The sequence below is a fragment of the Oryzias latipes genome, chromosome 4, assembly GCF_002234675.1.
Source record: "Oryzias latipes chromosome 4, ASM223467v1".
Lineage (NCBI taxonomy): Eukaryota > Metazoa > Chordata > Actinopteri > Beloniformes > Adrianichthyidae > Oryzias > Oryzias latipes.
The window spans coordinates 26,055,940-26,080,456 of NC_019862.2; the positions used below are offsets into that span (position 1 = coordinate 26,055,940).

General features: G+C 37.4%; 1 protein-coding gene across 3 annotated transcripts in view; it reads right to left on the reverse strand.

Annotated features, from left to right (window-relative positions):
* Positions 1-24,517, reverse strand: part of nlgn1 (neuroligin 1) — a 368,401-nt gene that overhangs the window by 341,721 nt on the left and 2,163 nt on the right. The window contains exon 1 of one of the 3 annotated variants that reach the window (XM_020701544.2): positions 21,161-22,516. The exons of the other annotated variants lie outside the window; for them this stretch is intronic. The gene's annotated coding sequence lies outside the window, so the exon portion shown is untranslated. Of the gene's footprint in view, positions 1-21,160; positions 22,517-24,517 lie in introns of those variants that run through there. 3 annotated transcript variants of the gene reach the window in all.

The following is a 24,517-nucleotide window of genomic DNA, read 5'->3' on the forward strand; positions in this document are numbered from 1 at the left end:
ATCAAAGAGGTGGTAGACAAGAAAAGAAAAACATCAGTGACATCTCCAACCCCCTGAAACACACTCTGTAGAGCCAGAGAAGCTCCTTCACCAAAATATTTGTCAGTGTATAAAGATCAGTTGTGATTTTCTTGGAGTATTTTTGGGCAACTACATGGTGGAGCAGCAGCTAGCACCCTCACCTCACAGTGAGGTTGCACCAAATCATATCCCAGCTCCTTCTGTGTGGAGTTAGCTCCCACAGTCCAGAAACATGTTTCATAGGTTTGTTGATGATTCTAATTTGCCCCAAGGTGAGTGTATGCGTGCGTGCACGTGTGTGGCCCTACAAAAGGCTGGTGATCCATCCAGGGTGTACCCCACTTTCGCCCAACAGCAGCTGGGAGAGGCCCTGGCAGCCGTAACCCCAAAAGAATTAAGAAAATGGATGGATGGAGTATTTTGCTTTTTTACTGTTCTTGCGAATGCTGCTGATGGCATAATTTCCACTAGAGGGATGAGTAATGTCTCCTTTAGCCAGTCCAAAAAATATGTTAGGCTAATTTATTAGTATAAAACCTAATTATGGTGAAAAATCCTCCATCTTTTTGTCTTGTTTTCTTTTTGGGAAAATCTTGGATTTTTCACTTAAGTCATTGAAGACATTCAATATTAAAAATCATCCCGTTTGTTTTTTATTTTTATTACCAAAAATTAATTAAGCTTTTTAAAGCGTTCTGCTCAAAAAGTAAGAAAAAGATTATGTAAAATACTCCTCCTATAGGATAATTACACTGAAACTCCCCATGGACTGTAGAGGTTTCTAACCTGGGATGTACCAGCAGTTTTGACAATGGAACATTTTCCCTACTTTACATTCTTCTGTACACCAGAATTGAATGTTCCGAGAGTTTAAATTGTGGTTGTGAGGTTATTCTCGGAAAAGTTGTGTCTAAAACCTGCATGCTTAAATGAAAGCATGCCTTTTTTGCTGAATAAGTGCATTTAATTTATGTTATGTTGTTCTCTAAATATTTGTGTTTCTTTTTTTTCAGTAAAACAGTTTCAGAGCCTGAACATAACTTTAAAAAAAAAATCCTTCAGTACTAATATAAAAGAGGAGCTTAAGTGGCAGGGTATTACTTTTTACTTTTGTTAGTGCTGTAATTTCATCAATATGTTTTTAGTAACCCACTCCCCTTATGCTCTTCACAAACTTTTCACCGCCGCCATTTGCAAAATAATTTATGAACAGTTCCAATTTGCATTTACGAACATTATAAGGTGTCTCAATAACACCAGATGGCTTTTTAAAGTGCCTGAAACAGCATGTGGAACTCCAGCGGAGCTTATAAATGTTTGTACGAATTACAAAGAAAGTTCATCACATAACTGTGCAGGAAAAACACCAAATTCAGATTTATTAGAAAAACTAAAGTCATTTTCCACACGGCAGTCCTCCACAGACATCTGGAGCACATTTGAGAGGGATTCAGACTATATTCTGGAAGATAATCCTAACAAGATCTGATGACAATGATGATTTGAATTGACAATAAAATACAAAGAGGCTTTGGAATCAGCGCTCAGATCCTCACTGAAGTCAAACTGTTTTAAATGTTGCAGACATTCACAATGTCAAGTGATATCTCATATATATCAGTACCTTTGATTGCATGCACACCATGATCAAAGTAATGATCTTATTCTAGATAAGATTCACTTATCTGGATTGGGTATAGACTCAAACAGTGCATTGATGAGGAGGATTAATTGAAAAGCATCTTTTGGATTTTGGCACATCTCATTCATTTTGGAATCCTCCTCTGATCAATCAATTCCAGGGAATATCTGCGGTGGACTGATTTTCAAAGTATCTACCTGCTGCAAAGTTTCTCTAGGCGATCAGTCAGGCTGGAAAAAGGAATATCAAACACATCTTTTATAAAATGCTCTTTGTTTTTTTAGGACATTTCCAATTTATTTTATTTGAGCCCAGCAGCGACTGCTTGAATATATTCATTCAAATTCTGTCGATGAAGCCCCAATGATAGTCCATGAGGCTGCATTCATATTCATGCCTATTGATGTAAATATGCATCAAACCAATTATGCACCAAATTTGCCTTTATTTATTCATTTGTTTCATAGCTGGAAATCAATTCAGGCATCAACAGGTTAAAGATTACTCTTTTTTTTCTAACAAAATTTTGTAAACTTGTGATGTAAAACATCCAAATATCATATATGTTATTTTCTGTCCTCCCCGTTTTCTGTTCTACACTCCCCCCATACTTTTCCTGCTGCTTCAGTTGATGAGTGATTGAATGAGGCTGGGTGCTCAGAGCAAATTTCACACGTGGTCAGGCCTGGTAACCAGCTGGAAATCCCTTCCTCTATCTTCACCTCTTTTCAATCCTCTTTTCCATCATCTGCTCGAGACGTTGAATTCCTCTTTTTTTCTCTTCTATTTAAAAATTCTGTCATCTTACTTGGTTTCCTTTCTTTTATCCTTTCAGTGAATATTTCAGCACATTTCATGTACAAATAGGTCATTACTTGCATCTTTGATGCTGTGATCCAATGCCAATTTCTGTATTTTGGCAAAATTTACATCGTCTTAAGAGATAAACCATAAGTTATATAGGGCGCCCATTTCATCCATTTGATTTTTAATGTTTTCATGAATTTTTGCAAAATCAACAAGATTTTTTTTAGCTGTTTTTGCAACTTCAGCTCCTCTATTTTGTCTTAATTCAATATCCAGACTGTCTTGTTTAATCCACTTGTGTTCCTCTCTTGTGCAACTTTTACTCATTTACATTCTATTTTTTTCCTTCTTTCTTCTTCTGTTACGTCGTCTATTCCTGCTTCATCTGTCTTCATGTCTTTTTTCCCTCATCTTTTGTCTTTATTTCTGCCAAGTCTTTCTTCCTCCACCTTCTGTCAATTTCCTCCTATTCTCTTTTCTTTTTCCAATTTCCTTTCTGCTCCTCGTCTCTCACTTTATCTCTCATAATTTCAACCTGTGAGTGTGGCAAATGTGAAAAAAGAACGGCAACATACCTGACACCCCCCCCAACCCCCACACTCGTCTTGAGTAAAGTAATGAGCTGAGATCGGCTGCAGCCTACAGCCATAATGCTGCCTCTCACACTCACGCTCAGTGACAGCCATTAAATTGACATGTGTGTGTGGTTACATGCTTGAATTAGTCATGTTGTGGGGACATGAATTTGTTTGTGCAGTCGCACAAACTTGAACTGACACGTAATCAGTCTACATCACTAAAATCTTCAAAGTCTAAATTCCGTCTCTATCTGAGGCAAGACTGGAGCGTGCACATGTCTAGAGGGCCACATCAAAGCTTTGTCAGCAACTTCTACAAACAATTTTTAACTAAACCTTTATTGAAAAGCAAAAAAAAAGTTGCTATTCATAACTTGTCACAGAGTGACACTTGCTCAGGACCCGGCTGTGTCAGCTGTGAATGTTCAGCATTCCTCCCACAGCATCACTTTTGGACAGACGAAGTTTCTACAGTTGGTGAAGTAGAAGCTCGGGGACTCATTTCCATGGCAACACGGAAAATGTCGGGAAGGCTTGATGCAATGGGATGTGCCTAACAAGAATTTTCAAGCCAAACCAAGGTGACAACCTCACTGACAACCTTCAGAAATCCTGCTGCTTTTCCCAGCACAGAACATCCTCTTCCTCAGTGTTTATTATAATCGCGGCCAGAAGAACACGACGGAGAAATCTATCTGCAGAATCCCATTCTGACACTGACCCAAAATGTTACACAGGGGTAGAGAACGTCCAACTACAGAACAAGTGGTCATGTGTCATGACTGTTTTCTATTTAGAAAACAGAGAGGAAAAAAACTCCAAGAGCATGGTGACACATCTGTCCTTGATATTCTCACAGAAACAAAGACATTAAGAGTAAACCCTTAGCTGTCCATTCAGTGTGTGAGTGTCCTCACATCCGCTTAACCCTTGTGCTATCTTAGATGACCCCACCCTTACATTGACGTGTTCTCCCAACCATGACAAAGGTGGATAAAGGTGGAAAGATTTCATGTAATCCATGGACACCAGTGAGGATCACAAATCATTGAAGAAAAAAGGTTCAGAGCACTGTCTAGTGGGTCTAGATGACCCGTTCCCAATGTTAAAGTGCCTAGGATGGCACAAGGGTTACAGAACTTTGATTTTCAACACAGGAAAGACAGGAAATGTACTCTGTCTGACCCTAAGTATGATGGCTGAAACTGAATGTGAGGTGCACATTACGGTTTATCTACCAAATTTCTCAACTGATCCGATTCAGATTCACAAACTCAGGATTCAATTTGATATTAGTTCCAGACAGACTTGACTTGGTATCACTTTGTTTTTCCAAATTCTGTTTAAAACCAATGTTGCCTAGGTTCTAAAAAGAGCTTTTTTTGTTTTTAATGACCAAAGGTGGAACTTTCATTAGTAAAACGTTTGATCAAATTAGCAGCATGTGTTTGTTTTTCTTGGACATAGACACTCCTGCAGGAATATAACCTGTGGAGGAGATTTTTGCTTAGATTACCCTCTTATCCATTCTATTCACAGTTTCCATCCATCCAGTTTCAATCCATCCATTCCACAGTTTTGTACCATAAAAAATGGATGAAACTGCATTTAGTGATGTTAAGCTAATGTAGACATTTGCAGCTCCACATTGTCAACAGCAATAACACAACAACATAAAAGCTAGAGGTATGGGAGGAACTAACAGCCTCTAAAGAGGGGCTAAAAAGCATTTTATTTGGTTCAAACCATATTAACAACCAAATTACTTTTCTAAAACATTATTTTATAAAATTGCTTTTATTTTGAAATCTGACAAAACTGAAAACAAATCAAATCTGCCACAAAAAACAAACATACAGTAGGCTGCACATAGATTTGATTCTCATAAACAAAGAATGTGTGTTGAAGTGTGACCCAAATATTTTTTTTTTTTTATGCATTACATGCATAATTGTTTTAATTCAATAAAATAATACTCACATATTGTATGTATATAAATATACATATTTTAAAAAACATACGATAAATGGAAGAAATTTGGATCTTCTGAATTATGAAATCAGGGTATGCTGTATTATAGAGAATCATGTTTACAAATGACAATTGTAATACATGCAGTAAGCGTAAAGCAAAAGAACTATGTAATTTTCCCAACAGGAGAGGTCTATTTCAAGTAAATACTAAGTCAGAGCCACAAAAAAAAAAATATATATATATATATATATATATATATATATATATATATATATATATATATATATATATATATATATATATATATAAAATAATAAAAAAATCAGAGTTTGAGGTTTCAGAAATTTTGATGAGGGTATGCCTAACCAACTCAGACTCGAACAAGTTATTTTGTTTTGTTTTTTGTTGCATTTTTTTAAATTGTCCTGTCCAACAGCTGAGCAAACAGATGAGAGCTGAAGGCCTCTTGTGTTGGACATATTTTACTTTTACAACATGGGGTTATGAATCTTCTGACACCAGAGGTATGTCTGAATAAACCCCTTTTGTAACCTAGGCCAAACTTTCATCGTGATCATATTTGTAACATTTTTATGTTGGACCGGACGGAAAAGGAGAGGAGGGAAGAAGAGAGAGGGATGTTAGAGAGGGGGGGTTGGAGGGTAATTATAGAAGAGAGAGGGGGGGGGGGGGGGGGGTAAACTCATAAAGCAGCATAAAGCAACAAGTTGCTGGATGGTTATAATCATTACAGTCAGGTTCAGATGTAATACAGATCTAGAAGGGGCGGGGCCTGTCCACACACATGTATGTTAATTACATTTGATTAAATACCTGTTGGCTCCAAAAATGTTATATGTACACAATCCAACTAATGTTCACACACGCCTACTTATGCATTCAGACTAACTAGGGTGAAACATTTCATCCAGTCACACCAACTATTTTTGCAAAGGTGAGCTAACACCTGTGCTCGAGTGAGTGTTTATGTTCTTCTAAAATGGATGATGGAATGTAAAAAGAAAGAGGGAGAGTGCCCATGTAACCGTGTCACTTCTGCGTTGTGTTTTAGGAGTCAAAAGTTGTCAGGACACAGCAGCACCCTTGGAGACCACCTCTGTTTATTGCGTATCTGACAATTTTCCAAAAAGAAAATAAAAACCACGGTGTTAGCTTCCCATATTAGCTCTTACATGAGGGTGAGAGGTAGAGGGAGCACAGGAAATTCTTATACTGAAAAACAGTTAACATCTACAAAAGGTTTTTGTATTTTCATAACAGATTACAAATAATGACAGTATATGGGACAATAACATACATAAAATGAGGATTAATATGGCTAACATTACACGACACCCACCTCTCCCGCTGGACAATAAAACAGAAAGGGGAGAGGGAAAGCAACCGCCAAGACCAGCGAAGAAGATCACATTAAGGAGGGGCTACACAACACAGAATTCAGGGGGGAAAGAAACTTAGGGACAGCCAATATTTTGTGTAATTAAAACGAACAGATCAGGTCCTGTTACACCCAGTTACAAGTTATTATTCATCACATGGACATCATCATTAGGGCTCAGATTTAACTATAACAGGACAACCAAAACTGGACATGTAAAGGACATTGAAATCCTTTCTAACATGGTTTAAACCAGAAAAAAAGCACATTTGTTCTTCAATGGACATATGACAGATTTTAAAAAAAAGATCCGAACTGTGAGTTTTGTGATCTGTTGCACCCCTAACATTGATCAAAGCCAGTCCTGCCAACAACTACCATGCCTAACTTTTAAAGTCACCCTTTATCTAAATTCTTTAGGTAAAACACAAGAACATATTGGGTTTTAAAATAGATATAAGCCAGCAACTGGCTTTAGTCCAACAGTTTGACTGACAGAATACTTTCTTGAGGCACCAAAGTTAAAGAACTACAGAGTTGCTGTTTTTGAATCAGTCTCCGTCCCAAAGCAGACACGTATCTGCAGACACAAAACGCATGAGGAGATTGCCTTTCATAAACCAGAGTCAGCACGTGGAGGCAGCCAGTAGGTGTAGTGATTATCTGAGGGGGCAGTCAGGGGAAAAATAAGGGCCAATCATTTTATCCCGGCCTGTCAACGCACAGAACATAGTGTTATTTTAAACAAAGCCAGAGATGAGAGAGAACTGTTCAAGTAGAGTGGGTGGCATACTGGCTCACAGGAGACTTATGGCTTAGTCAGTCACTCAGCTAAACACTCTATCAGCCTGAGCTTTACTCGCTCTCATCCACGTTCCATTTCCCATCAATCCCTGCATCTCTTCCACCGCCGCTCTTGTGATAAATCCCCACAACATCCCAACATTTTATCCATCCGTCCATCCCATTGTCTGTTCTACGTTAATCATCTCACTCACCTTTGTTTGCGGCACAACACACACACACACACAGACACACACACACACACGCACACACAAGGGGATTGTGGAAGGGATTTATTGCAGAAATGCTAGGGATTATTTGAGTGATGCGTTTAACTTGCAGGTACACCCAGGTTCAACTTAGCTGGACTGAGGTTACCGCTCAGTCTGCTTGTCTGAGGGGAAGTATGGTTTCGTTAAAACGAAGCACTATCTGAAGGGAAAAAAAAATGAAAGGTGCTAGGTCTGTTGAAAGCCTCTTATCATTCACCAGTTCATGTCTTCAGCCATTTCTCATTACCTTCCAGCACTTCCGTTTGAGAAGCCACCAAGTACAATCCCAATAACTATGCCTGCATCAATGCAACATCACTGTCTCGTTACATGTCTTGAAACAAAATAGCTGCCACATTGGCAATGAAAGGCCCAATCGCAGCCATTGAAATGTTTGTCTGGTGCTAATAAATGTGTGTTGTTTCTTTGTCACCACATTATTTCATGCCTTCACTTTTTAATCAAGAAAGCCACTGTTCACATTTGCATAGCCAAAGTATTACTGCAGTCATGACTGATATGTTATGTTTGGTGTGCACCAAGTTTTCTTTACGTCTAGTTTGCGTGCAGCTCAGATGTAGAATATTTGACTCGTCTTTTGTAACCACAAGCATAACATCCTGGGACAATGCAACGGGAAATCTGTTAAAATTTACAGTAATTATCTTGATGCTACATATGTCTGGATCATTTGTCTCCAACCTTTATCAGGTCACGGACTGGTTTAATGTCAGACAACATTTTAACGACCAGCCTGTATGAGACTGAAGTGGGAATCAGATTTTTTGTTGTTGTTGTTTAGCTTCCTGATTCCCCAGGGTGAAGTTCACCTTCATCGTCTGGTTTAATCTTTCTTTGAAAATTAGTTTTTTTTTTTTTTTTTTTTATAGGAACCAAAAGAATGTGATGGATCTTTCCTTAACCCATAAACATCAGAGCTAAAAAGTTGGACACCGAATTCAGCCCCTCATCGGACTTTCAGGGTTGACAGATTAATACTGAGTGAGTGAGTGAGTGAGTGAGTGAGTGAGTGAGTGAGTGAGTGAGTGAGTGAGTGAGTGAGTGAGTGAGTGAGTGAGTGAGTGAGTGAGTGAGTGAGTGAGCGAGTGAGGTCACTAAACCAGGTTTTTTTCCAGATTAATCATCATGACTCCACCTTTTAAGCAACGGTATTAGCAGTGTCTTGGTAACATTAGACAGATGTTTGCTGAACTACGAAGAAGTCAGTTAAGTTTTAACATTAAGTTTTTTTCGAAAAGTAATCCACATTTTCCATGAGTGTTACTTTTGTAGATCTTTATACACATAACCTGCGTGCTGAATATTTTGATTTATGATGATATTTGTTTCAATTTAAAGACTAACTTTTTGAAGGATAATGGTTATTTAAAAATATATGGTTTGAATTTGGGTTATGTCACATTGCATACCCCCCAAGCTTCTGCATCACTGCTTCTGCATAATTCCAAAACCTCATGCATCATTGCCTGCGTTGAATATCTAAACTAGAAAAACCTTTACGTTATGTTGCTTTCTGTTTTGTTTTGTTTTGTTAAAAAATGTAGCAGCAAGCCCTAATGCAGTCCATTCTACAAATATGTCATGCCTAAAAGAGAAGTTTCAGATTATTTGGGATTCTCTAAGAAAAACGTGATCAAATGATGCCTTGCATAATCTTTGAAGCTCCAGCAGCCAATCACAACAGCCCAGCAGCTCTTTGAGCATTTTCTGTGAAGGACAGAGTATTTCTTGACCCCAAAATAGATCGTTATTAAAAGCTGGATTTTGTAGCTGCATATTCATCTGCTGTCAGACAAAAAAACATCATTTGGCTTGAATATAAATGATTATTTTTACCTTCATCTTTGCAGGGCTGAATGTGTGTGGACAAATATGCAAACACTACTCAGACGTCAAACATGGTGCCCGATGAACCACAGCCTCAGTTCAAAAGCTGAGTTATTCTAGTGCCCAAACAGTAAAAAAAAAAAAGATTTCTAACACATTTTTGTGCCATTACAAAATTATTGAAGAGTGATCACAGTAAGTATTTTCAAGTAAGATCTATCAAGGGCTGCATGGTGTTAGTGGTTAACACTCTTACCTTACAGCAATAAGGCCTTAGTTTAAATTCTAGCTGCATGCTTTATGCCTGGAGTTTGCATGTTCTTCCTGTACATGCATGCATTTTCTTTTGGCTTTCTCCCACAGTCCAAAAACGTACGTCATAAGCTATTCTCTAAGATTTCTGGTAAATCGCCTGTCCGTCCTGGGGGAGGATCCCTCCTTCATGTGGGCACCCCTGAGGTTTCTTCGTTTTTTCCGGAATCCGGTTTTTTTGGGAGTTTTTCCTTACCGCGAAGGGGGGTCTAAGGGCAGGGATGCCAGTATAGCTTAGTCAGTTTGTTAGTTCATTTTAGTATTTTTCTATTGAACTCTTTGTATTCGTGATCCTTTTGATTTCATGTTTTACTTCGAAGCCCATCGAGACGACTGTTGTTGTGATTTTGGGCTATACAAATAAATTGAATTGAATTGTGATTATGAAATTGCCCCCCTAGGTGTGAATGTGTGTGTGGCGATCTGCCTTTATGGCCCAAAGTATCAAACTGCGGGAGCATCAAACTGTCCAGCTGGATAGGCTCCAGCAACCACTGTGACCCTGGATTAAGTGGATTTAGAAAATGGAAGGATAGATGGAAAAAGATCGAATTAGATAAGGTAGAAAATCTTGGACTGGTGAAATATTCAAAATTGACCACAATCAAATCACACACACACACACAAAAGACAGAGACCAGAGTTGTACATTGTTTTTGTTAGTCTGACAGTTTAGCTGTTCTAACATATGAAAAGACATTAAACAATTTTGTTTGTTTCAGGCTTAGATGCTGTAAAGACAAAAACCCCAACTATTATACCTTATAAAGGCTATGGGAAACAATGGAAGTGTAGGGAGTTCTGAAACTTTATGATGCAATACTTTGAAATCCTCTGAAAAAAACAGACCTTACTGAATGCGGACAGGCTGCAGCTGAAGGGCTTAAATTTGGCCTGGATTTTTGCACATTTAATGTCAAATTAAGATTTCCAGAATGACATGCTAAAACTGCTGGCTACCCAAATGGGGGAAGAAACATAATAATAATAATAATAATAATAAATGAAAATCTTGCCATTAAGAAGCTTTTTAATGGAAATGAAAGTAAATTATTAATAAAATAAAGCTAGAAGAAAGTAAACATAAAAACAGCCATGAAGGGTCTGATAGGGCCTACTCAAGCTTTTAGAAGGCCCCATCGAAAAAAAATTTATATATATTTTTTTTTTACTTAGACTATAGGTAGCAGCAAACTAAATGTTTCCACCAACAACCTGTTCATGCAGGTCAGCATCATACTGTGAATCCTCAGCCTGAATAGGATTCGTGCTCTAAGCCGAACCTCTGGACCAAAACGGCCACAGTAGCCGAGCATTAAGGGATGTAAAAAGATTGGAAAGGAAACAACCGATATGCCGCGGTAAAACATAAAGCAACAATTATACATAGCAACTCGTTGAAATGTGGTCATTAAAACAACTTCTGACGTGATACATGTAGCTTCTCACACTGTTTTCCTGACAATCTATAAGTCATAAACACATAACAGCACATATTCTTAGACATCGTCTCCTCTGTAGCAGTAAAAAGTGCTTTACCTGACTTATAAGGTTTGAATAAGTGAACTATCTCAACAAGGATTAGTAAGTGCAGGACTTCCATTATTCTCTTATTGCTTTGTCCCACCCTCGTAATTCCTGGCCAATGATGGAAGAGATCCTTAGTCACATGGTTTTAATGTCCGGTTTAAAGGCAGGCTGGATACAGGCCAAACGCAAGGTTCAGGACTCAATCCAGACCAAAGTAAGCGGACTTAGTCCGGACCAACTGACTTTTCCAGTCTGAATAGACCCTAAAACCAACACCGGCCCAAATAGATTTTTGAAGGAAACAACAACTCTACTTTGACAATTGACTTCTTCTACTGAGCACTTAGTATGCTTGAAGCGAAGGCTGCCTTTTAAAAACAAAGCAGAGCTTATCATAATAGTGACAATTCATTCATCATTATTAATCAAACAGGCTTTTGCGGGAAAACTTCCTTTTGTTTGACATGCGTTGTTTGAAACCGAGTGCTCCGTCACTTGGTTTCAAATTTTATGACAAAAACATGAAGTCTGCTATGCAGCCTGTTTGCTGACTGCATGGCTGAAGCAGCTCCCTCATGACGGAGGCTGACTGACTGTTGTTCAGGCAATTGACCGGGGAATGTAGCCCGTGTTCTGGCCTGTCAGCCTGGATCAGGATGCTGCGTGCCCTTGGCTCATACGAGCAGAGTTTAACTCTAGCGCACAGCCTACGGCATTTCACACACATAATCCACGCAGTCGCATAAACACAGAGACACGCAAATGCTGGCCAAGGAAAGCGTGAGGTATGTGAGCATCAGTGGATGATGTGGATGTTCTGTTCCTTATCTTTCACGTCTGCTTTTTTCACCTGCCTATTTGCTTCCTCGTAGCACACCAGTGTGCACATCCTCAGTCAGCGGTCCGTCTGCAGTATTGTATATGATCATGATTATTTGGTTTGTGCTTAAGTTTCAACAGCTTCATAAACCCACAGAAAAGATGAGTTTATTAAGCACCAATCTGCCTGCATTATACACACTTCCATCATTGGAGCTGAGCAGAATCAATGTGTGGATATTTTCTCTCAGTTGCAGTCTGTGGGCGTCCATATTAAGCAGGCTGCTGCGATGAGTACTGTAGCAGGGACGAAATGGAAAGTGACCAGTGTTATCTGTGTGGGTGGTGGATGAGTTGAGCTCCTCTTCTATGTTTGTTTCACCTGGCAGACATATTGTGCCTGGTTGCCAGGAAGGTCAACGGAGAAACTGTGAGTTAGCGTGAAAGTGGCTTCCCTCACCTCAACACTAGTTTGCTGTGAGATGTGTGCTCAGGACACACAGACAGACGCAAGCTTCAACACCAGTTGAACAGTTTTGCACTATTGGTGTGGGCATCACAGTTGTGCTGCGTTTTCCTGTCCCCTTTATTTGTACTCCAGAGAAACTCCACTCACTGGCAACCGTTTTAGGCACACCTGTCCACCTGCTGGTTAAACCAATCACAACAGTGCATTTAGGTATGTAGACATGTTCAAGAAGATCTGCTGCTGTTCAAACCCAGCAACAGAATGGGAAAGAAAGGTGATTTTGAACGTGGCATGGCTGTTGGTGCCAGTGTTTTGACCACCTTCTGATGGCTACTTCCAGCAGGATAAGACGCCATGTCATGAAGCTGGAATCATCTCAGACTGGTTTCTTGATAATGAGTTCTCTGGACTCAAATGGCCCCCACAGTCACCAGATCTCAACCCAAAAGATCACCTTTGGGATGTGGTGGAATGTGAGATCAGCATCATGGATGTGCAGCCGACAAATCTGCAGCAACCGTGTGATGCTGTCATGCCAATATGGACAAAATTCTCTAAGGAATGTTTCCAGAACTTTGTTGAATCTATACCACCAAGGATTAAGGCAGTTCTGAAGGCAATGGGGGTCCAACCCGGTAATGGCAAGGTGCGCCTGATAAAATGGGCGGTGAGAGTTTGTTCATCCCTCAATAAAGACCAAATTTGCCCTCTTTGTAATAATGGGTTTACTGATGACACATAAAGAAAGGAAGAAATAGATTTAGGAGGGTAACTTTTTTTTTCATTTTAATGATTCAAACCAGAAACTCATTGTTTCAACATCTTTGTTGCCTGTGGTGAACACAACAGCCTTTTTTAAGCTTAAAAATCTGAAAGGATTTTTACTATCCACTTGTCACCTGTCTGTCATAGCTCATCACTTTTAGACACATCATGCACAACCACCAAATGTTTAAGACTGGTTTGATTTTTGTCAGGTTTCTCACCTTCCCTTCCTGGTGCCCAAAGAACAAAATGGTGGCAAAGGAATTCACTTCCTGTTTGGTAGTTGGGCACAGGAAGTGGAAAGAATTTGGATTTCTTTGTATATACCTTTTGTTGCAATGATTTGAGTTGTTTGTTTATGTTTGTCTTTGTTTGCAGGACTTTAACTGTATGATTTACAAAACATTTCTATCTTTTGTTGTATATTTTCTTTATTTTGTTTGGTTAAAGGGGTTTCCTTCCTGGGCGAGGCCAGCCAATTAACTGGAGTCTATAAAAGGAAAGGAGCTGAGTGTGAAAGGGAGAGAATCAGTGAGCTGTGCAGCCAAGGTGTAATAGAGAAAAAAAACCTGTTCCTGAACTCAAAAGGTCATTTGTCTCCTATGTAAACCAGGCCACTCTTGTCACATCACATTGTGACAGGATTCATCTTTTTATTACAGTGTTCTAACCCAAGTAAGCAAGTTTTTTTAATTTAAAAAATACCGGCACAAAAACAAGCATACTAAAAGCCACTGGTTTTAAAAAAAAAAAAAGATGAATTAGAGCTGTCTGAGGCACCAAACTATAAATAGGGGGAGATTTCTGTGAATGGTTGGAGTGTGCAATGATGAGCTCTGTTTGCTCAATGAACCTTCAGCTGAAATGATTTATGCTCCCCAAACAGAGTTAAAGATAGATACAGATCTGTTATAAAAGTGGCTGAAGTGGACTGAATGATTGAGACCACACTACAAAACCAGCTGCAGAAAAACAGGAAAAAGCAATGTGGTTGTTACAAAGATACTATGGCGACTCAAGTTTGTATAATTTGAACTTTTTAAACAAAATAATTTTTTGTTCTCGGTCTGGGAAAATATTTAGATTAAATATTTCAAAGGAAAAAGAAAAACACAGTATAATTTGGTGCCTCATCTCATAAAAGTTTAGGCTGAAGTGTCAATTCTGGTGTTTTATTTATTTATTTTTTAATAAAAGTTAAGTGACAAACACTTTAGAAAGTTACAGACTCCGGTTCCTGGTGTAAACATAAAAACTTTCCCAGAGTGCCATAGAGAACAGCAGAAATTTCATTTTAACTTGTTTTCTAGTAATAAGTATGCACAAGATAGGTAATGTCACATACAAGTCTAAATTTAGAATTCTGTTAATATCGGCTGTAATTTTTGTATCTTCTTTGATAACAGAATAAACTTTAAAAAAAAAAACTCACATTTTCTCATTTATGGCAGTTCTTTAATAGTCTATACTCCAATTATTACATAAAAAACTAGACAACCTAACTCCTACAAGCGTAGTGTTAAGGCTGAGGGGAAAGTTTACTCTAGCAGAAAGCAAATTATAAAAAGAGTTAATATTTAATATTTACACCTGATTCAAACGTCTCATGGACTCCAGATTAGTGAGAAACTGCACAGCTAGCCTTCAACAGAACCCAAGGGAAACTGTTCAGCCTCACCCATGAGAAATCAGGAAGACTTTTTTTAACCCAGACACATTTTTAATGCAGTTGCAAAAGGCTGATTAATGAATGAGTGGATTCAAAACTATCTGCTTAAAGTCAAGATGCAAAACACCCTTAGTGAATTTCTTTTTCAGAATATCCCCATCTTTCATCTAACTGAGGCAGAGTTTGTTTAATTTTGAAGAAAGAAAAAAAAAAACTTTGCAATTAAATTGGTAAAATGTTTGACCTTTTCCAAATAGACCCAAAGGTTCCACATCTGAAATGTATTCAAACTATCTGATGCCTATGAATGAGACTACAGTTTAAATTTTGTCTCATTAATGCTTCTCGTCAAGTCAGAGTTTTTTTCCCCTTTTTTTTTTTTTTTTTTTTTTTTTTTTTTTTTTAACCCAAATGCTACAACTTGCAGACCTCAATTATGGTGTTGAGAAAGTAACACATGAAAGAAATTATAATAAAAAGTACAAAATACTCACAGGATTTTCATATCAAAATGTTACTGAAAAGCGCTGGAGGGATAATTCACACTGACACCAATATGTTCCTTTCAGCTATGCACCGTGCTAAATATGAGAGAGAAGCCTCTGATGCAGAGCTGTTCCACTTAAGCATTTTTCTACCTATGTCACCCTACAAGTAGCACACTCCTGCTATCGGTGACCTTAAAATTACAAGACTCCCTTTTTTCTCTAAAGAAGTAGCTTAAATATTGTAATTTTCTTGCATGCACACCAGCTACCTTTCTCCTTCACTCAAACACAAAAGCTCTGATCTGAATATTCCATAGAAACACACAGTAAATCGAGCAGTATACTTTAATGAACAAGCTAATATTTGTATTCATGAGAATTAAACAAATTTGAATTCTCAATAATTATTACAGTAGTTTTCAAAGTTGCTAGGTAAATTCACACATCTTTGTTCATAAAAACTGACCAAACACCACATGTAATCATGTGCAGTGACCAGTTTTTATAGCTTTACAGTGCGTCTTTATACGCTGCAGGTCATACACCAGCTGAGCTCATATGCAACTTCAAACCACATGCCTGCAGTAAGAAATGGGCCCTAAAGCAGGAGTTGTGCAGGCTCTAATACTACATACAGTGTTTGCATATCTTATCAAGTTGATTAACTTCTGCAGTTTGCTTCCACATGCTGCAGGTGTTGGGGCCAAAATCTGCACAAATGGATGTGTTGTAGTTGTGTTGTGTTCATGACCCGGCGGCAAGAAATTTCCCAAAATGTGTTCTACTTTCTCTCTGTACCTTCGTCCCAAATTTTGTCTCAGACTATGAGGCAACAAGATTTATTAAGATGGATCTCATTTTTCTTTGTCTGAGCAAGTTCAAGTTTATCACAAGCATTCGTAAAACCCGCTTCATGCATGCCTTCTGTTCTTCTGGGGATGACGAGCTATAAATGTATTCAGATAAACTTTGTGTTGCACCTTTCATCTTGTTAAGTCTCTCCTGATACAAATATCAAAGAAAAATGGTAAAGAGAAGTAACTATATTTATTTCTGCGGCAGAATAAATAATGTCCAATTATCATGGGAATGCACTTGTTCAATGAAAATTAAAGCAACTACACATGGAGAAGTTTAACATGTCCTCAGTCTCAGATGAGCTATAAAGATGGAAACTAGTCTTAAAGCCAGAGGAAATGTTTTTACCAGGTTGTAAAATGTGTTTTTTGGACTGCTTTATGACCAAATATTTCTAAAGGTTATACACAGTTTACTACAGACCACCACAAGTGTTATCTTGCCCCCTAAGATCAAAATTAATTGTAATCGTTTTCCTTTATATTTATTCCTTCAGAGAACAAATCACTCCATGATCTACATGTATGAAATAATCAGTTTGATGCTCTTCCTGGCCCCAACTTCTCCTTTTACCTAGACTTGAGACAGATACCTGGAAGCACTGCAAAGTGCCACCATGTGGTTGTAGTAAGTCACAGCACCTGGTAGTCCATAGCTCTCTGCCATCCAAGGATTTAATGACCAACCCAGTTAGTTTTCAAGATTAGACAAAATTGGGCATGTCCAGGGCAACATGGATGTCAAAATATTTATAACTATAGCTCACAAATGATTGAAAAAAACAACCATGTCTATGAAGACTCATTCATCCAGGTAGATTCCATCAGTTGTCAACTGGACTTGTTTAAGTTGTAGACTCTTATCCAAAAGGCTTTGTCAATTCAAAAGATAACTACATTAAAAATGAATATTTATACAGGACAGCCCAACAGTTAATAAATTGCTGTCATCCTAATCTTGTCATCCTGTATAATGGTGACTGACTTTACATGTAGGCCACACAGGCTAGTTTAAAGTTTACTTTTTAAATGACATTTATAAGTATTTACTTTTAAGGGTAACATATACACTTAAAGCTCTGTAAAGTGTGATTGCTGTGATTATTGGCTAATGAGAAGTAGGATTAGCTTCCAGATGTGCTTTTATTTTGAAAATACCAAAATAAAAAAATAAAAAGTGAAGGCCTTAAAAAAAATGTAAATCTTCAAAACCATTGAAATTGCATAGTAAAACCAAAGAATACATGACAAATTCTGTGTTTTTAACCTCTTCCAAAATATGGATCAACAATGCCATGATTGATGGTGAATGTCTGTCAACCAGAGCTCGAGATTAATACAAAACAAGATATCGTCTCAATCTCATACTTTTGATTCGTCTCTAGAATAAAAGTGAAAAAACTGAAATATTAAGAGGAAAGTTGAAAAACTAGTTCCTGGTAGAAGTTGTTGGTGCTACATGGTCTAAATAACTGTCTTTTTGTGCTTGTTGTTTTTCAAATTCCTTTTATGCTTGAGTTCCTTAGTTTCAAATTCTAAAATGGCACTGAGGTGATGTTTGCTGTTTACTGTGCCCCAAGACAATGAAAATACACAGTCAACGTATTATTAATATGTATAAAGAATATAAATGTATTTTTCTATGTAAAAGAGAAGCAGCTTGGATAATCATAGTTATGGTTTTTGCTGCAGGTCCCCACTTAGCATGACAGCTACATGCTTTCAAAGCCAACGAGATGGGTTATGGCAGGTCATCAAAAGATAATCATAAGCACAATTTCAATTTGAATCAATTATACTGTCCTCCTGCTGAGCTCCAAATACAATAAGTGCAGTGTTGGACAAGACAGTGGGATTTTTACAGAAATGTCACCATAACACTGACAGGTGGCTACACACATAGTCATTGAAGAGTTGCTGCAAAAATCAGACTAAAGCAAAAAAAAAAAAAAAAAAAAAAAAAAAAAAAAGTGAAAACTTTTTGTCCTGGCAGTTTCACTGATATCCAGCATCCAGCTTTTAGAAGCTTAAACAACAGCCAGTGATTCAGAGGAAGAATGTAGCTCTGTTTGTGTGCCATCCCACACACATACCACACATTTCAGCATCACTAAACAAGCACCCAACATCCAGACTAAAATGACAACAACAATTCCGTTTTTTTTTCTTTTTTTTTAAATCAAAAAATAGGTTTGAAGCCATTTTATGGATGTTTTGACACATAATTTAAAAAGATGTGCATTTCCCAATATACCAATCTGCGATATGATCATAAAATTCAATTTGAAAATGCATTTTGTAATTTAGAATTCAAAAATGAACGTACAATTTAATGTTACATTGTTTTTATTTAAAGGAAAAACAACTATATATGCAATTAATTATAAAATGCATTTTTGTTTGAATTATGGTACCCAAAACCCATAACAATTTGAAATGCTTTTGATTTTAAGTTTAATCAAAATTTTATTTTGAAAAATGCCAGATTGAATAGTAATTTAATATATTGATTTCTAAATTTTAAAATGCATTTTTAAGTTGTATGATAACATTGCTAATTGATTTGTCAATTTAGACTTAAATATCGATTCGAATTATGGGTTTAATAAAAATGTCCATACTATTTTATTTTAATAGTCTATAAATAATTTCATCCAAGGCTTTTTGATGTTGGTCTGGTTTTGTTCAACACCGTATTTTGGCATCTGACTAATATGCTGCATTATTTTCCCATGTAGTCGTAGGAGCAAAGGTGAGTCGGTGGCTTTGCGTGGAAACCGCAGCACGGTTACGCATGTCTGTGATTTGTATTCGCATGCATATATAACCCCATAATGATCCTCGCACAGCTCATTCAGCGACATTCACTCCGCAAACTCAGCAAGAAAAAGAGACTCCCGCCTCGGAATATAGAGCCATATATCAGGAGCCGTTTGCAAGGGCCGACAATGTGGCGAGTCGTTTGAAAAGCAGTCAGATGAATGTTCCGCTGCCTGCCATTATTCCACTGACGCTCTCAGCAATGTGGAAAATCACAAAGTTACAGCATATTACAGACATCATAATTTATTGTTATGCAACATAAAATGATTTTATAATCCATCCAATAATTGTCCATTTACAGAAGACCTTGTCCTTAAATGAAAATGATTAGCATTTTCTGCACTAAAGACCATAAAATACACCGAGAGTCATAAAGGGAGCTCTACTCTGACACTGGACAAGAGTGAGTAGTTTAACCTGGATGAGTCGCCAGAAAGCACATAAAGACCAGCAGCCATCACGCTGACTCTGACTTAGATGTGGATCTCGTCAGCACGACTCTGGGCTGTCAACACAACCAAACAAAACATTCACAAAAAAAAAAAACTCCTAAGCCTCTTTCGTTAATAAAAGACAATGGAATGAAATTTCTGGTCTAAACTCAGTTGTCACCGGCTTCATTAAACTTCGGTGACAACTGAAGATGAAGAACGTGGCCTACTATGTTCCCTCCTGCCCTTTGAGGATTGAAAACATACACTGTAAAAAATAAAACAGCCATCAAAATGTTGACTCAATATTTCATAACAGTGACATGGTTCGGCTTTTGGTTGTCATGATCCCTTTTCTGGAACTAAATCTTACTATATGTAAACAGAAAAGTGGAACACAGAGCTGCTGACTGAAACAGGATATCTTTCTTGTGAATCTAATTTAAGTGATACGTTTTGCTTTTAGCATCTAAAGCCCAGTCAGTGCCTGCGACGTCCATCAATGACAAAGATGGACCACTACAAGCCTCCAGTATGAATGCCTACTGTTTTTCAATTTTCCCACAAGACATTTTTTCCCCTCACCTTTATTAGGTTCGACCACCCATAAGAAGCAGCACAGGTTGTGGCGCTTTTTGAGAAGAACTACATTAACAGGCTCTGCAAACTGGAAATAGTCATCTTTGTGTATTCTGTTTTGTGCAATTAAAAATAGGAAAAAAATAAGTCACTGGGAAAAGTAAGACCAATATTTGTTTTGAGTAGTCCAGTCCCTAACTGGGCTGTTTTAAAAAAAAATAATTTTAAAAAATCTGGCACACTTCAAGTTGCTCACTCTTATTTAAATGGAACTAATGGAATTTTGCATCTCACACAGAATGTCAGCAGCTTTCAGGCCTCAAACGTTTTCAAAATAGGAGGTTATTGAGTATAAAGTAGCAGGCTACCACTACCGAACCCTGAAGGGTCCTCATCCAGGAACTTTTTGAAAATTAGGGCCCTATATATGCCTTTTCCAGGAACCTGGGGTATTATTCCAGCTGATTTGAAAGCAATAGAGGGTAATTTAGTACTTCTACTCTATCACTGTTGACAACCATTCCCTCCAACCTGTTTTCCTATGACTGTTTATCAAACTAGAACTAAAAATGCTCAAGTGTCCTGGCCTTTTCACTAATCAGCTGTTTTAACTTCCTAGAACACGTTAACAAACATGACAAAACATGTCCTGGAACTCAAGAGGCAAAGGATGGGATGAATAAAAGTTTACACTCAACAGCTATGGCAAAACAATACTTTACATAAATTTGCATATGAATCAAAAAAGGAAGTGCAGAGATGTACAGAACCCACTTCGTTTAGGTGATCTTCCAATTTCCTGTATTGCAATTCATGCAGAAATGTAACCAAAAGCTACGAAGAGTTTCTATGGTCACTCCAACAACTAGAAAGAAGAAAACACTATTGGCTGTAGATGATTCTGTTTGTCAACAAAAAAAGTAGCTTGGGCAAAATTTTCATAATCACATAATTTATCATAGAAAATAATTCCCAGTGTTAAAGAATGATATGATTTAGGAAAAATAAACAAAAACCTTCAGGAATTGTCATAAAGCAATGCTTTCAACGGGAATACCAACAGCTCAGCCTGAACCTGCACAAAGCTCACTTACTTTTTGTTTGTCATTAGAGGTTAGAGCAGACTCATCCATCCAGGATGGTTCCATGGAAGAAGTTTTAATTAAAAATAAATAAATAAAGTAATCTGGACTTTTTTCAGTTGAGGACATTTTACCTCTGTCAAACAGGTAGATTAGGTTAAATAAGGTTAAATAATAAGGTTAAATAATAATCTAAACATGAAATAAACCGTAAAATGAAGTTTTTTTTGTTTTTAAGAAAAATACTTTAACCTAACACCTGACTTGAAAACCAGACACTAACACACTGAGGGTGATTAACTTGGAAGAAGACAGCTGTGGATAATTATCCATTGAAATCAGGTGAGACTGTGACAAGGAAAAAACAAGCTTGAGAACATTCCAAGAACCATTATGACAAAACTGAAAACAAACCAAAACAAATGATACAATTCTCACAAGAGGCTAGGATCTGTTTTATGGTTTTTAGGGTGATTTTAGAGAGAGGCTGGGATTTACACTGCGTTTTGTTGACTTGGATGGGATTTAAGTCTGCAATTGTCAGTTGGGTCTGGCAACAAGTCAAATGACAATATCATCAAATAAATGGCAGCATAAGACATAAGCTTGAGTAAGTAGAATGGAGTCAGAATACTATTATTGAGACTAAAAATGTAAAGCTCTGTGCAGAGGATAAATGTGGTTTACATGTCCTGATGAACCAGAAAAACTCCACATACAGACAGCAGCTAACCACATTTCATGCATTCGATTTGAATTTGAATATTATGCCTGGACCAGTTTTTAAAGAAATTCATGATAGACTTGCAACAGCGCCCTACTAACAGTTCAACCTTTAAAATTAGCATCTAAACTCATGCTGAGACCATGATTAGCAATAATAACCAATAAAATAACGTGGAACCTTTGCTTTACTTTTTAAAAACAAAAAAGGCTTGTGAATGTGTCCTTCAAATGTGGGCTAAACTCAGAGGGTTTTACACCGTGCACCACCGTGCACTAAAATCAATCACAAACCAAATCTCCTTGGCCCCGTTTCCTGAACATTCTTGGCCTGTCTTCCTTCTCCGTGTGAAAACTAAAACCAACAGTTTTGTAAAAATATATTTGAGTTGAAGACATTTTTCTTTGGAAGATTTTTTAAGAAATAACAGCAGGATGTAGAGACAGCTGAAGGTTAAATCTGAGCTTTTTGCACGTTTTCGTTCAACATTTTTTATTTATTTTTTTTAATTTGTTGAATTGAAATCAAATCAGCCTTAATTGTAACTAAGGTTAATTTCATACTAGGCCTGCACAATATATCGCAAATTTATCGATATCGCGATATTAAGCTGTGCAATATGCATCTTGTAAAATACAGCAAAAATAGCAATAAATGGTTTCCTCAAATGTGCTAAAACAATGTTATGGCTGCTTGAATTATTTAAATGAATCAAATAAAGCCCTTTTTACATCTGACCAATCGGATGGAGCCCTTTTATGTTAGATGTTCCCCTCCTATGTAGAAATGTGTTAACTTTTATCTAAATTAAGCTGGAAATAATGTTTTTGGTTGTTTTGCTATTTCTTAATGTATCGCAAATTATATCGTCATCGCAATATTAATCACTAATATCGCATATCTCTAGTTTTCCTCATATCGTGCAGCTCTAGTTCATTTGAATGGGCAGGCAATGTTGATCAATTTTTTTTTTTTTTTTTTTTACCATTTGTAGGGTTTGCCTCCTCACACAGCACTCTAAAAAGCAAACCAAATTACCTTAAAGAAAATCTTATAGTCCCAAAAGTTTTTAACTAGGGGACTGAATTAACTAGAAAAAGCTCAGACCAGTGAAGAAAAGGAAGCCTTAGGAAAACTACTCTTCTGACCATTGTGTGTTAACTCTACCTCTGTGTTTACTATGTTTAAACACCTCATATTTTCAAACTTTTTTATAGTTGACACTGATTGATATTCACACGTTGGGGTGTTTTGTATTCACATGCATGGCACACAATTACGTCCTCAATTCTACTCCTCTGTGTGCATTAAATTAATCTGCAATCACACTACAGTAAACCACAACGGTTTGCTTGCAGGAAACAATAGATCCTCATTCAGAAGTGGGCCAGGGTTCATTTATGTGAAGTTTAGGGGAACTTTACCACTTTCAAATGATGCAGACTAGCTGAGTAAACAAATACTGGTGTGGCTCAAACCAACATGGGGGAATGCACCCTGTGGTTGCATATTATGGGCTTTACCAAGCCTGTAACAAGGTAAGATAATTCATATATTTGTCAGAGCACTACAATATTAGAGGCTGTTAATGTAAATGTTCTCTTTTCCTGATCAAATAAAGGTTAGGTAATACAATTGAACAGATCCAATTAAAAATTGTTATCTGTGCTTGGCCTTTTAAATGTCACTAAAACTCTACTTTTAAAAAATTGCTTTTTACTCTGTCATAAGAGACATAATTGGGATACAATGATATAGAAGAAATAAAGTTGAAAATTATACTTCCTTCCCCTTAAACCCAAACAGAGGCTCAATAGGTAAAAACACTTACGTCTTCATTGTCAATACCCAATTTATTTTCTGCTGTCTCAGTGAAGAGAGATGCATATTTAAAATGGTGTAATTGTTTCCTCTTTGCCTGATCATTGTATAATCAGGCCTTAAAATATGGTATGTTCAGCAGTGTTTCTCAGCCATTGATCCATAACCCCCGATTTTCTCATCACCTTTAAACAGAGTTCAGAGCAAAGAACCTTTGAGTTGGTCATTTTCTAGTTAGAGGGTTTTTATCCGTAAACTGAGCAGTTCTCTGGATGATAAAGTGCTGCAAAGAAATCAAACACACACACTAAATGCCACAACCCAAAAAGCTGTAATTGTCTTCAAAACAATCACTATTGACAGAAAGAAGCTCTGAAATTTATCAACATTGGCCTCTGTCGTCAAGCCACCCACTGTTTCATGGAGTAAATGCTGCTTCTTTCCTTCTGCTGATAATAATTATGAACAAACATGTCTGAGTACTCAAACTATGCTGTAATGATGTGTTGGGAGGAATACATCAGGACATATTCTAATTCACAAGCTATCAACCGCTGCCATTTCCTGCAGCGCCTGACACGTAGCCAGCGCGGCCTTCAGCGTCCACACCAAGGACACTCTGACAGGACCTCCATTTGACAACAGGGACAAATACTCTGGAAACACGCACAAGTGTTTGTGTTTTAACATAAAAACACCCCCAAAGTCTACGTGAGGAGAGTTGGGTAATGTCACAGAATAATTTATAGGACTTTCTTCATTGAAGAGCAGCCATTAATCAATCAGAGAGTACACTGTTTGATCTTGCATTTTCATCAGGCCTA